We start from the raw sequence: 9,062 nt of genomic DNA, 5'->3' as shown, positions 1-9,062 counted from the left end.
GGTATAAGTTGGTGTCAATGTGCTATTGTTATCAAATGCTGGATAGTTCCCATCAAAAGATGACAGTGTGCATCACTGTCCTGTTTCCTGGATAATTTTCTCCCTAAATGTTGCCTTGTCAAAGCTGAATCATGTGTGATGTGCACAAGGTGCCATTTCTCATTTCTATATCGTCATTGTTGTCTCTGTCTAGATGTATTATATCATATTTCAACTTTGACTTCTTAACATTACCATTGAAATGCATCTTCCCTTCTGTTTATTTTGTATTTAGTGATGAATGCTGCCAATCCTTGCTCCTGTTTTCACTCCAGTTGATACATCGTTCCATCCCTAAAGAATTTGTCATATAGAGAAAATACAGAAATTAAGTTAGAATAACAGGCAGGGGTCAACATTGGTAAAAAAAAAAAAAAATCACGAATATTGTTTCTGAAAATCTCCTACCTGTGCTGATGGTAGTTAAATTCGAAGAATATATATTTAGAGAAAAGTTAATTTTCTTTTTTTGTTTTTGATACAATATCTCGTGTAGCTCGGGCTTTGAATTTCCTATGTAGCTGAGGGTGACCCTCAACTTCTGATCCTCCTGAGTCCACCTCCTGACTGCTAAGATTACAAGGATGTGCCACCATGCCGAATCGTTTGGTGCTGGAGAACAAACCTAGGGCTTCATCCATGCTAGGCAAACATTTTACCAACTGAACTATACCTCCAGCCTCAAAAAGTTAAATTTCTGAGATAATTTTTATAGATAAATTTGAGCTACAGTTTCATTGGTAAATATTCAATTGACAGTTATTTGGATAGAAAAAAATCAGTTTACTATTTTCTGCTTTTTCTCAAGTCATACTTGATATAAATACTAGCAGTAAATTCACATCCTAATCCAGCATTCTTTACCCCTCCATCCTACATATTTTCTCCAAAAAATGCAGTCAGTGTTTTAGTCAATTCTCCTTCATTTCTTTCCCAACTGATTCTGAAATTAATTTAAAAATGCCTAAGTCTCTAAACCAAAAAAATCCCAACAGTTGGTATTTTACCTGAGAACTTACATGTAAGTAACATACAGAGTATACAATTAATAGGCTAACAAGTGTTAGATTATTAATTAATAACCAGTTAAGTATTTTAAATTTATTTTTATTTTATTTTATGTGTATGAGAGTATTGTCTACATGTATGTAAGTGCACCCATGTCATACAATGCCCACGGAGGTCAGAAGAGGGTGTCAGATCCCCTGGAACTGGAGTTACGGACTATTGTTAGCTGTCATATGGGTGCTGGGAACTGAACCCAGGTCCTCTGCAAGAGCAGTCAGTGCTTGTAAGTGCTGAGCCCCCTGCCCCCAGTTAAGTATTAATATTTTTACTAACAAGATATTCATAACAAGTAAACAATTTCTATTATATAATTACCATATCATTAAGTGCTAATCTCTATGTTCATATAAACTTATTTTGTAGATTGCTTGGTGTTGATTCATACAATAAAATTCTTGTAGATTTGGGGCTAGAGAGAGATGGCTCAGTGATTAAGAGCACTGGCAGCTCTTGCAGAGGTCCCAGGTTTGATTCCCAGCATCCACATGGAAACTAACAACCACCTGTAACTCTAATTCCAGAGGACCTGATGCCTTCATCTGACCTCTTCAGGCATTATATGACACAGGTGCACTTACACACATGCAGGCAATATACTCATACACGTAAAATAAATAAAAAATTACTAATGCATGAGTAACAACAGGGCTTTGGTTTTTAAAAATTATATATTTATGAGCCAGTGAGATGGCTCAGAGGGTAAAGGTACTAGCCATGCAAGCCTGATGTCCCAAGTTTTGATCCCTGGAACCTGTATAAAGGTGGAAGGAGAGAACTGACTCCACAAAATTGTCCTCTGTCCTCCACACAGGCACCATGTCACATATGCAACCCCTCTCTCTCGCTTTTTCTCTCTTACACACACACACACACACACACACACACACACACACACACACAATAGTTTTGAATTATATATTTACCTATAAGGATTAAAATTAGAAAAGCAGCTTCTTTTTCAGAATTTATTTTTAGAAGATGTTAGAGCTCTGTTGCTTTTGACTGTTGACTCATTTTTACATTGTGCAGAAACACAACAAAATACATTAAACCTTGTGGAGCAAGACACTTCACTGCCATCTGTTGGGAAGTTGTAAAAAAACAAAGACAAAAACAATTCAGCAACCATCTTTCCAATAAGCAAAATAATAATAAACATACAAAAATTCTCAGAATGATAAAGTTGAATTGTGCCATTTTAAATAAGACACACGAACACACTGTCCAGTACAGGCCATCATACTTGGCTTTCCCAATCCCAATCTCCAATCTTCTGCCAGAGTAGGAAATTTCTAGCTTTTGCAACATTTGTGGGACTGAATCTGGTATCACCCATTCCTGTGGATGGAAAAATGGGGGAGGGGGATGGCATGTAACTCAACTTCTGGTCTGCATTAGTAAGTCAGACTAGGAGCCTGAAACTTTCTCGCTTGCCCCAGCTGAGAGGGAAGAGGTGTATTTGGCATCACTTCAGGGCTAAAGGCATTGACCCTGCAGAAGGTGGGACGAGGGGAGAGGCTGAGCTAGGCAAAGTAGTAAAAGGAAAAAAAAAATGTCCTTAAAATTAGGAAGATTGGGAGCTGAAGAGATGGCTCACCAGTAAGAGCACTGACTGCTCTTGCAGAGGACCTGGGTTCTGTTTCCAGAACCCACTATCAACTGTCCATAACTCCAGAGGGGATCCATCACCCTCTTCTGATCTCCATGGACATTGCATGCATGGGTACAGTTACATACATGCAGGTAAAGCACTCACACAGATAAAAATAAATAAAAATTATTTTAAATTAGGAAGGTTGGATATGAGGCAGCAGGATTCCTAAGTAAAGGAACGTGAAGTGCCACTATTCCTGGGAGACATGAACAGACTCCAGATAGGGAACCAATGACAATCGAAGTCCAGTGAGGTGAACCAATAAGTTTTATTAGGGTTAGGGTTACTTACAGGAGCATGGGTGAAGAATAATTAAAGGGAGCAGAAATGAATCAAAGGCAACTGCATCATCAAAAGCCTACCACTATTCACAAAAGCTGAAAACCTGGAGCTTGATGCACAACCTGCAGACAGGTTGGAGAGTGTCTCTTTCAGGCAGATCAGTTGGTTCTAAGCCTCTTCCAATTCCAAACAGCTCAGCTGATATGACCCTCTTCTAGGAACCAGCCTCTTCTGGGAAGCTCTATATGTCTGGTGGTGTCTCTCAGCAGACCTTGCTGCTATATAAGCTTGGGGAGTAAGGGGGCTAGTATATCTAGTCAGTTTCAGGGACTTCCTGGAACTATTGAGTTGTTTACTTTCTGAGTTTTAAGAGCATCTCTGCAGGATGGAATGTTTCCCCTCCTTTTTGGAACACCCTGTCTTACTAGCTTCCTTTCAATATAGAATGTTTTATCTCAGAGGAAATTGCTACCCAACAGACATATTAGTTATAGTGCTTTGGTACCAACTCACACTTACTAAAAAAGGTAGCACAACCCTGGCATGCTTTGCTTACAAACAATTGTCAGAAGGTGCCTGGAAAGGTGGCTCAGTAGGTAAGGGCACTTGCCATTCAAGTCTGATGACCTGAGTTCCATCCCTAAAGGAGGTTTTGTTTTTTGACAAGGAGATCTAGTTAAGAGAAATTAAATACTTAAGGAGAGAAAACATGGATGTAACATAGGGGTGTACATAAAAGGCTCAAGGTCATGGATGTAATTGACATTAAAAACAGAGATAATGGCTGGCATACACTTTAGTGATATAATGTTTGTCTAGCACATATGAGGTTCTGGGTTTGATTTCCAGCACTGCAAAACAACAAGAATGATATTAATGTCCAGGATTGTTAGGGCCATTGAGTGAGTTCATTTATCTGAAACAGAAAGGTCAATACACAGCATGGCACACAAATAGAACTCATGGCAGGTGCTAAGTAAGAGACAATGACAAGGATGAGGAAGGACCTTAGAGGACAGGAAGGAGGGGCCCACAGGTAGAAACGGGCATGTGGGTTTGGGGATTGGAAACTGGGTCCTCTGCGAGAACAGCCAGTGCTCTTAAAGCCTGAGCCATCTCTCTAGTCCCCGCAGCATCTGCTTTAAGAAAAGTTCCCTGGAGCCTAGACAGATGGCTCAGTGGCTAACAGCCTCTTGCAGAGGACCCAGGTTGAGTTCCCAGCACCCATGTGGTGGCTAACAACCACCAGTAACTCCAGTTCCAGGGGATCCTACACCCTCTTCTGACGTCCACGGACATCGCATGACATGGGTGCAATGCCACGGGTGCATTTACACACATGCAGGCAATATACTCATACACCTAAAATAAAAATAAATTTAAAAATAAAATACTTTTTAAAAGAATAGGCAGACCCTCACTCAGATGGGCACACCCTGGTCCCTGAGGTGGTGTGGACGGGACTTTAACGTGGGGCAGCAGTGTCCACACTTGTGCCAAGGAGTGCCTCACAACACTGGCTGGAGCTGGGTGATGGAGGTGCTCTGAGAAAGGGACAGGGTATTCAGGTAGCAAGAGGATGTGCCTCGCCTTTGGTTGGGGTCTAATCTGTTAACGGCTGCCACCTTCGGTGCTGACCGCAAGATGGTGCTCACTCCCTGTTGGACCCCAGAACTCAAGAGTTTCCCAGAATTAACTGCGTTGCTCAGAAAAAAAGGGGGGCCAATCTTCCAACCTCAGTGTTCTGTGGGAGAACTGGGAGACACGAAGGGTGATACATGAAAAACTGGGATCCAGGTCATCTGACTTCCAAGGAGCACTTTGCTCTCGGCTCTGGGTTTCAGAGGTGCTGGGACCCATCTGGACAGAAGGCGAGTGTGCACCACTCCTCGCACAACTCCGGGCCTCACGGTTTCATCCCGAGAGTGCCTTTCTGAGGGATCGCTGAAGTGACCTCGCCTGGCATTGACGCCCCGGGTGCCAGACTTTCCAGAGGTACCTGGGGCCCATGCGGTCCCTGATGAGCTGCTGCTTATGCTACTGCAGCTGCTGTAGCGCCTTTTTGAGACTCCGCTCGCCCAGCGCCACCTTCCGGACATCACTGGTCACTTCGTCCCCGACGAAGGTGAGGAACCCAGTACAGGACCCAGGCCAGGCTTGATGCCTGGGAGACATCCCATAAGAGGGGTGGGATTTCAGGTGGTGACCCAGAGCGAGGAGTCAAGTCCCAGTGGGGACTCCAGGCTGTTGAGACGCCTCTCTAGGCGCCAAGTTCCAGGACCGGGGTTTTGCCCTAGGCTGTGCCAGGAGCCTTCAAACAGAAGTGAAGTGCCGTATTTCAGCACCCGCCTTCCTGCCCAGCCTCACAGAGCTCCAGTAAACTTGTGCTTCCAACTGGAAAATAGACTTGGTCTCTGCTAGAAGAGAGATAGTAGAATTGGTATCTTAAAGAAATGTATTACTTACCCGCTCAACTGTTTTATTAATCTACATTTACCTGTATGCCCATGTAAGAACAGTATGGGTGGTAATGGTGATGCAGAGGGGTAGAGTGCATGCAAGAGGCCCTGGTATCAAACCCAGCACCAAACGACAAAACACCAGCAAGAAGCCGGTTTAGTGGAAAGAAGACAGACTATAAAGCTTATAGCCCAGGGTTCAAGTGACACATTTTCTTATAAATGGACTGGGAGAATGGTCAATAGTTATTAACATTATACAGCCTGTGTGGGTGTTCATGCCTAATCCCAACTACTGGGGAAACTGAGGCAGGTGAAGGACTTGAGGTCAGGAGTTCTGAGACTTATCTACTGGAGAGGCAACAAGGGGAGACATCCAAGGAAAGAGCTAATGCCTGCAGAGGTACATTTGATGAGAAGGTGATAGGGCTCTACCCATAACCACTGGAGAGGATGAAGGGGAAGAATCATTAACCGAAGTAACCATGACACACTGACACTAGGGCCCAGCCTGGGGCATTAAAAAACCCCAAGCTCCTCATTTTGGTTGGAGGGATGTTCAACATATTTATAGGTGTTGAAAAGAGCCAGAGTTTTGGATGAGCTGATTGAATGGGTCCTTTAACCCAGTCTTTCTATTTTACCCTGGTGCCTCTGAAAGTGAGACAAAGTGGTGGTGGTGGGGGGGCTGAGGTCTAAGCAAAGAGTTCCACAAGTAATATGATGTACTACCCCAAAGAAGAATAGTACACACACACATACACACACACACACACACACACACACACACACACACACACACACCATTTTTGCCTCCTAAATGCAGTATGAGGAAACTGAGGCTGATGGATAGGAAATGACTAGTACAAGGTCACTTGGTCAAACAGATCTGGAACAGGAGTTTGAATCCACACCTGTGCCCTTTGGGAGCCTTTTGTGGAAAAAGGTTAGGAGAAGCTGGACAAAGAGGTCAAAAACCAGGACTGATCCACTCAGCTTAAGGAGATGAAGTCAGTGGGGGCAGTGTGCTGTACACTGCAGGCAGGTGTGTAGGCAGAGCCAGCAAAGGGAGTAGATGAAGGATGCCCTTGGGATGCTGTGTATGCTCCTCCCACTGGAGGGGGCGGGGGGGGTCTTTTGTGTGCTAAAGGAGGAGAAGCAATAAAAATAGTTGTATTTATTACTATAACAAAAGAGGCAAAAGGTGGCCCCATGGTCTTCTGCTTGCTCTGTGGGAGGACCAGCTGGGCCCCCACCTGGAGACAGGTGGCTGGTGAGATGGTAGTGTTGCAGGAGCTTTATACAGAGAGATGGAACACCAAGGCTTCTCTTCCAGGAAGCATGCTTAGTAGTGCCCACCCTGACAGTGAGTTCATATCCAAAAGATTGAGCCCAAGTGCAGCAGAACTCAGCCTTTTAGAGTTTCCCTTTACAGTATAGTCTTTTTGTGTCCTACACATAGTAACATGTATTCTATTGGGTGTTCCATGCTACAGGCAGGGTTGTGACTGAGCTATATAGGTGCACTTAGACATGACCATGCTGTATTTCCTTTCCTTTGTTCTGGGAGGGTCCCTGCCACAGTAGGACACACCTGATTGGAAACTGCAGTTGTGCAAGAGCTCAGGGGTATACTGGATACACAAGCAAGTCGAGTCCCTTCTGAGGGTCAGACCACTCTGAGCTCTGTCCATCTGCATACCCATCCATGCAGGAACCCCACAGATATGACCAACTAACGAGGGAGTAAAAATGCAGAGCAGCTCTCTTGTCAGAGAGACTGACAGGGGAAATGGCACCTTCAAAAGAATGATGCTACACTTGGTGAAATGAATGGGGTATCTGGGCACCCAGAAGTCACTGTGAGGTCTATGCTAAGGCTGAATGGAGGAGTGGTTAGGAGGAAGAGAGAAGGTGAGAGAGTCTAGGCAAGACAAATAGCTTCTGCAAATGACTGGAGGAGGCCTATACAATACCTTCCAGAAACCAAATGAAGTTCACAGCCTGGAGCATAGGATACAGGTGTCAGGAGGTGGCAGGTGGCAAGGCAGATAATAGCTTGCTCTTTATTCTAAAGAAGTTGGGAGGGGGGCATTATTGTCATTTGAGCAGAAAGAGTCCTGACAGAATTTATTCTGAAAGCTGCCTCTGTTTCCTTAGTGGGATTTGAAAGAACAATGCACATGATTTGGGTAGAAGACTATAAGGAGACTATGGTGGTCCTGCAGTTAAGGGATGATCTTGGCAGACTTAAGAAATAATAAAGGCAAGCTGAGTGTGGTGGCTCGTGCCTTTGATTCCAGTACTTGAGGGGCAGAGGCAACTGGATCGCTGTGAGATCTAGGCCAACCTGGTCTATATAGTGAGTTCCAGACCAGCTGGGGCTACAGAGAGACCCTGTCTCGAAACTAAACAAAACTACACACAGGTGCACTGGTATATACTTCTAGTCTCAGTTATTGGAAAGTTGAGTCAGGAGGGTCTCTTGAGATCAGGAATTCAAGACCAGCCTGGGCAACATAACAAAGCTTTCTCAAAAGGGGCAAGAGAGGGACAGTGGAAGGGTGGGATGGTAGGAGAGAGGACAGGTAACAGGATTTTGTTTGAGAAAGGGGAGAAACAGCTATACAGCTGGGTGGGTTTTTGTTGTTATTGTTCTTAAATTTATAAATTTATTCTGTTTAATCCACAAATGTTATATAGCTTTAGTTTAAGAAAATAAAAGTAAAAACAGTAAAACTAAGGCAGTTTCAAAGTCCGAGCCCTTCCAGCCTTCCAAATGCAAGAGTTCTTAAAGTCATGTATACCAATAGGAACAGTGAGGAAAAGGTATGAATGGGAGCCATGACACAAAGCTGGGTTTTGGTGTGTATGTCAGACTAATATATGGTCACGTCCAACAGGCAACTGGCACCGTGGGGCGATGGTTTGGAAGAGATCTGGGAAGAAGTTGACAATTTGGCCAGTGTTTCTCTATTATCAAAGTCCCTGCTGTAGACCCAGTGTATAAGAGCCTTTGGCCTAATCTCTCTGAAAATAGAAAGGAAAAAGAAGGTCAAAGTTAGTTTGGTGTTTCAAAGTAGACAGATCTGAGTTGATTTAGATGCTGATAGGAAGATTCTAGCAATGAGGGAAGAATGAAACCCAAAGGAAGGGCTAGTTAATGAATAGATGTCTCTGAAAAGTCTAGAGTGGCCTACATGTGAGGATGGGGCTTGGACAGAAGAAAGGGAAAGAGGAAATAGCTTTAAATAGCTGCTCTGAAGGTAATGAGAGAGAAGTGCTCAGGGGGACCCTGGAGAGGCCACTAGGCAGGGCTGAAGGCTGGTGGCCTTGACCCCTGCTGTTCCACAGTAGCAAAATACAGGCTTTGTTTTTTCTTTCATTCTTGAGACAAGGTCTCACCCTATAGCTCAGGCTGATGTGGAACTCTGTGGAACTCAGACTGATCTTGAATATGTGGTGATCCTCCTGCCTCAGCCTCCCGAATGTTGTGATTTCAAGTGTAAGCTTCCACACCTAGCAAAACAATCATTATTAAAAATTAATTATTTATATGC

The sequence above is a fragment of the Nannospalax galili genome, unplaced genomic scaffold (genome assembly GCF_000622305.1).
Source record: "Nannospalax galili isolate Female #2095 unplaced genomic scaffold, S.galili_v1.0 scaffold11, whole genome shotgun sequence".
NCBI classification, from domain to species: domain Eukaryota; kingdom Metazoa; phylum Chordata; class Mammalia; order Rodentia; family Spalacidae; genus Nannospalax; species Nannospalax galili.
This window is presented reverse-complemented; position numbering follows the sequence as displayed.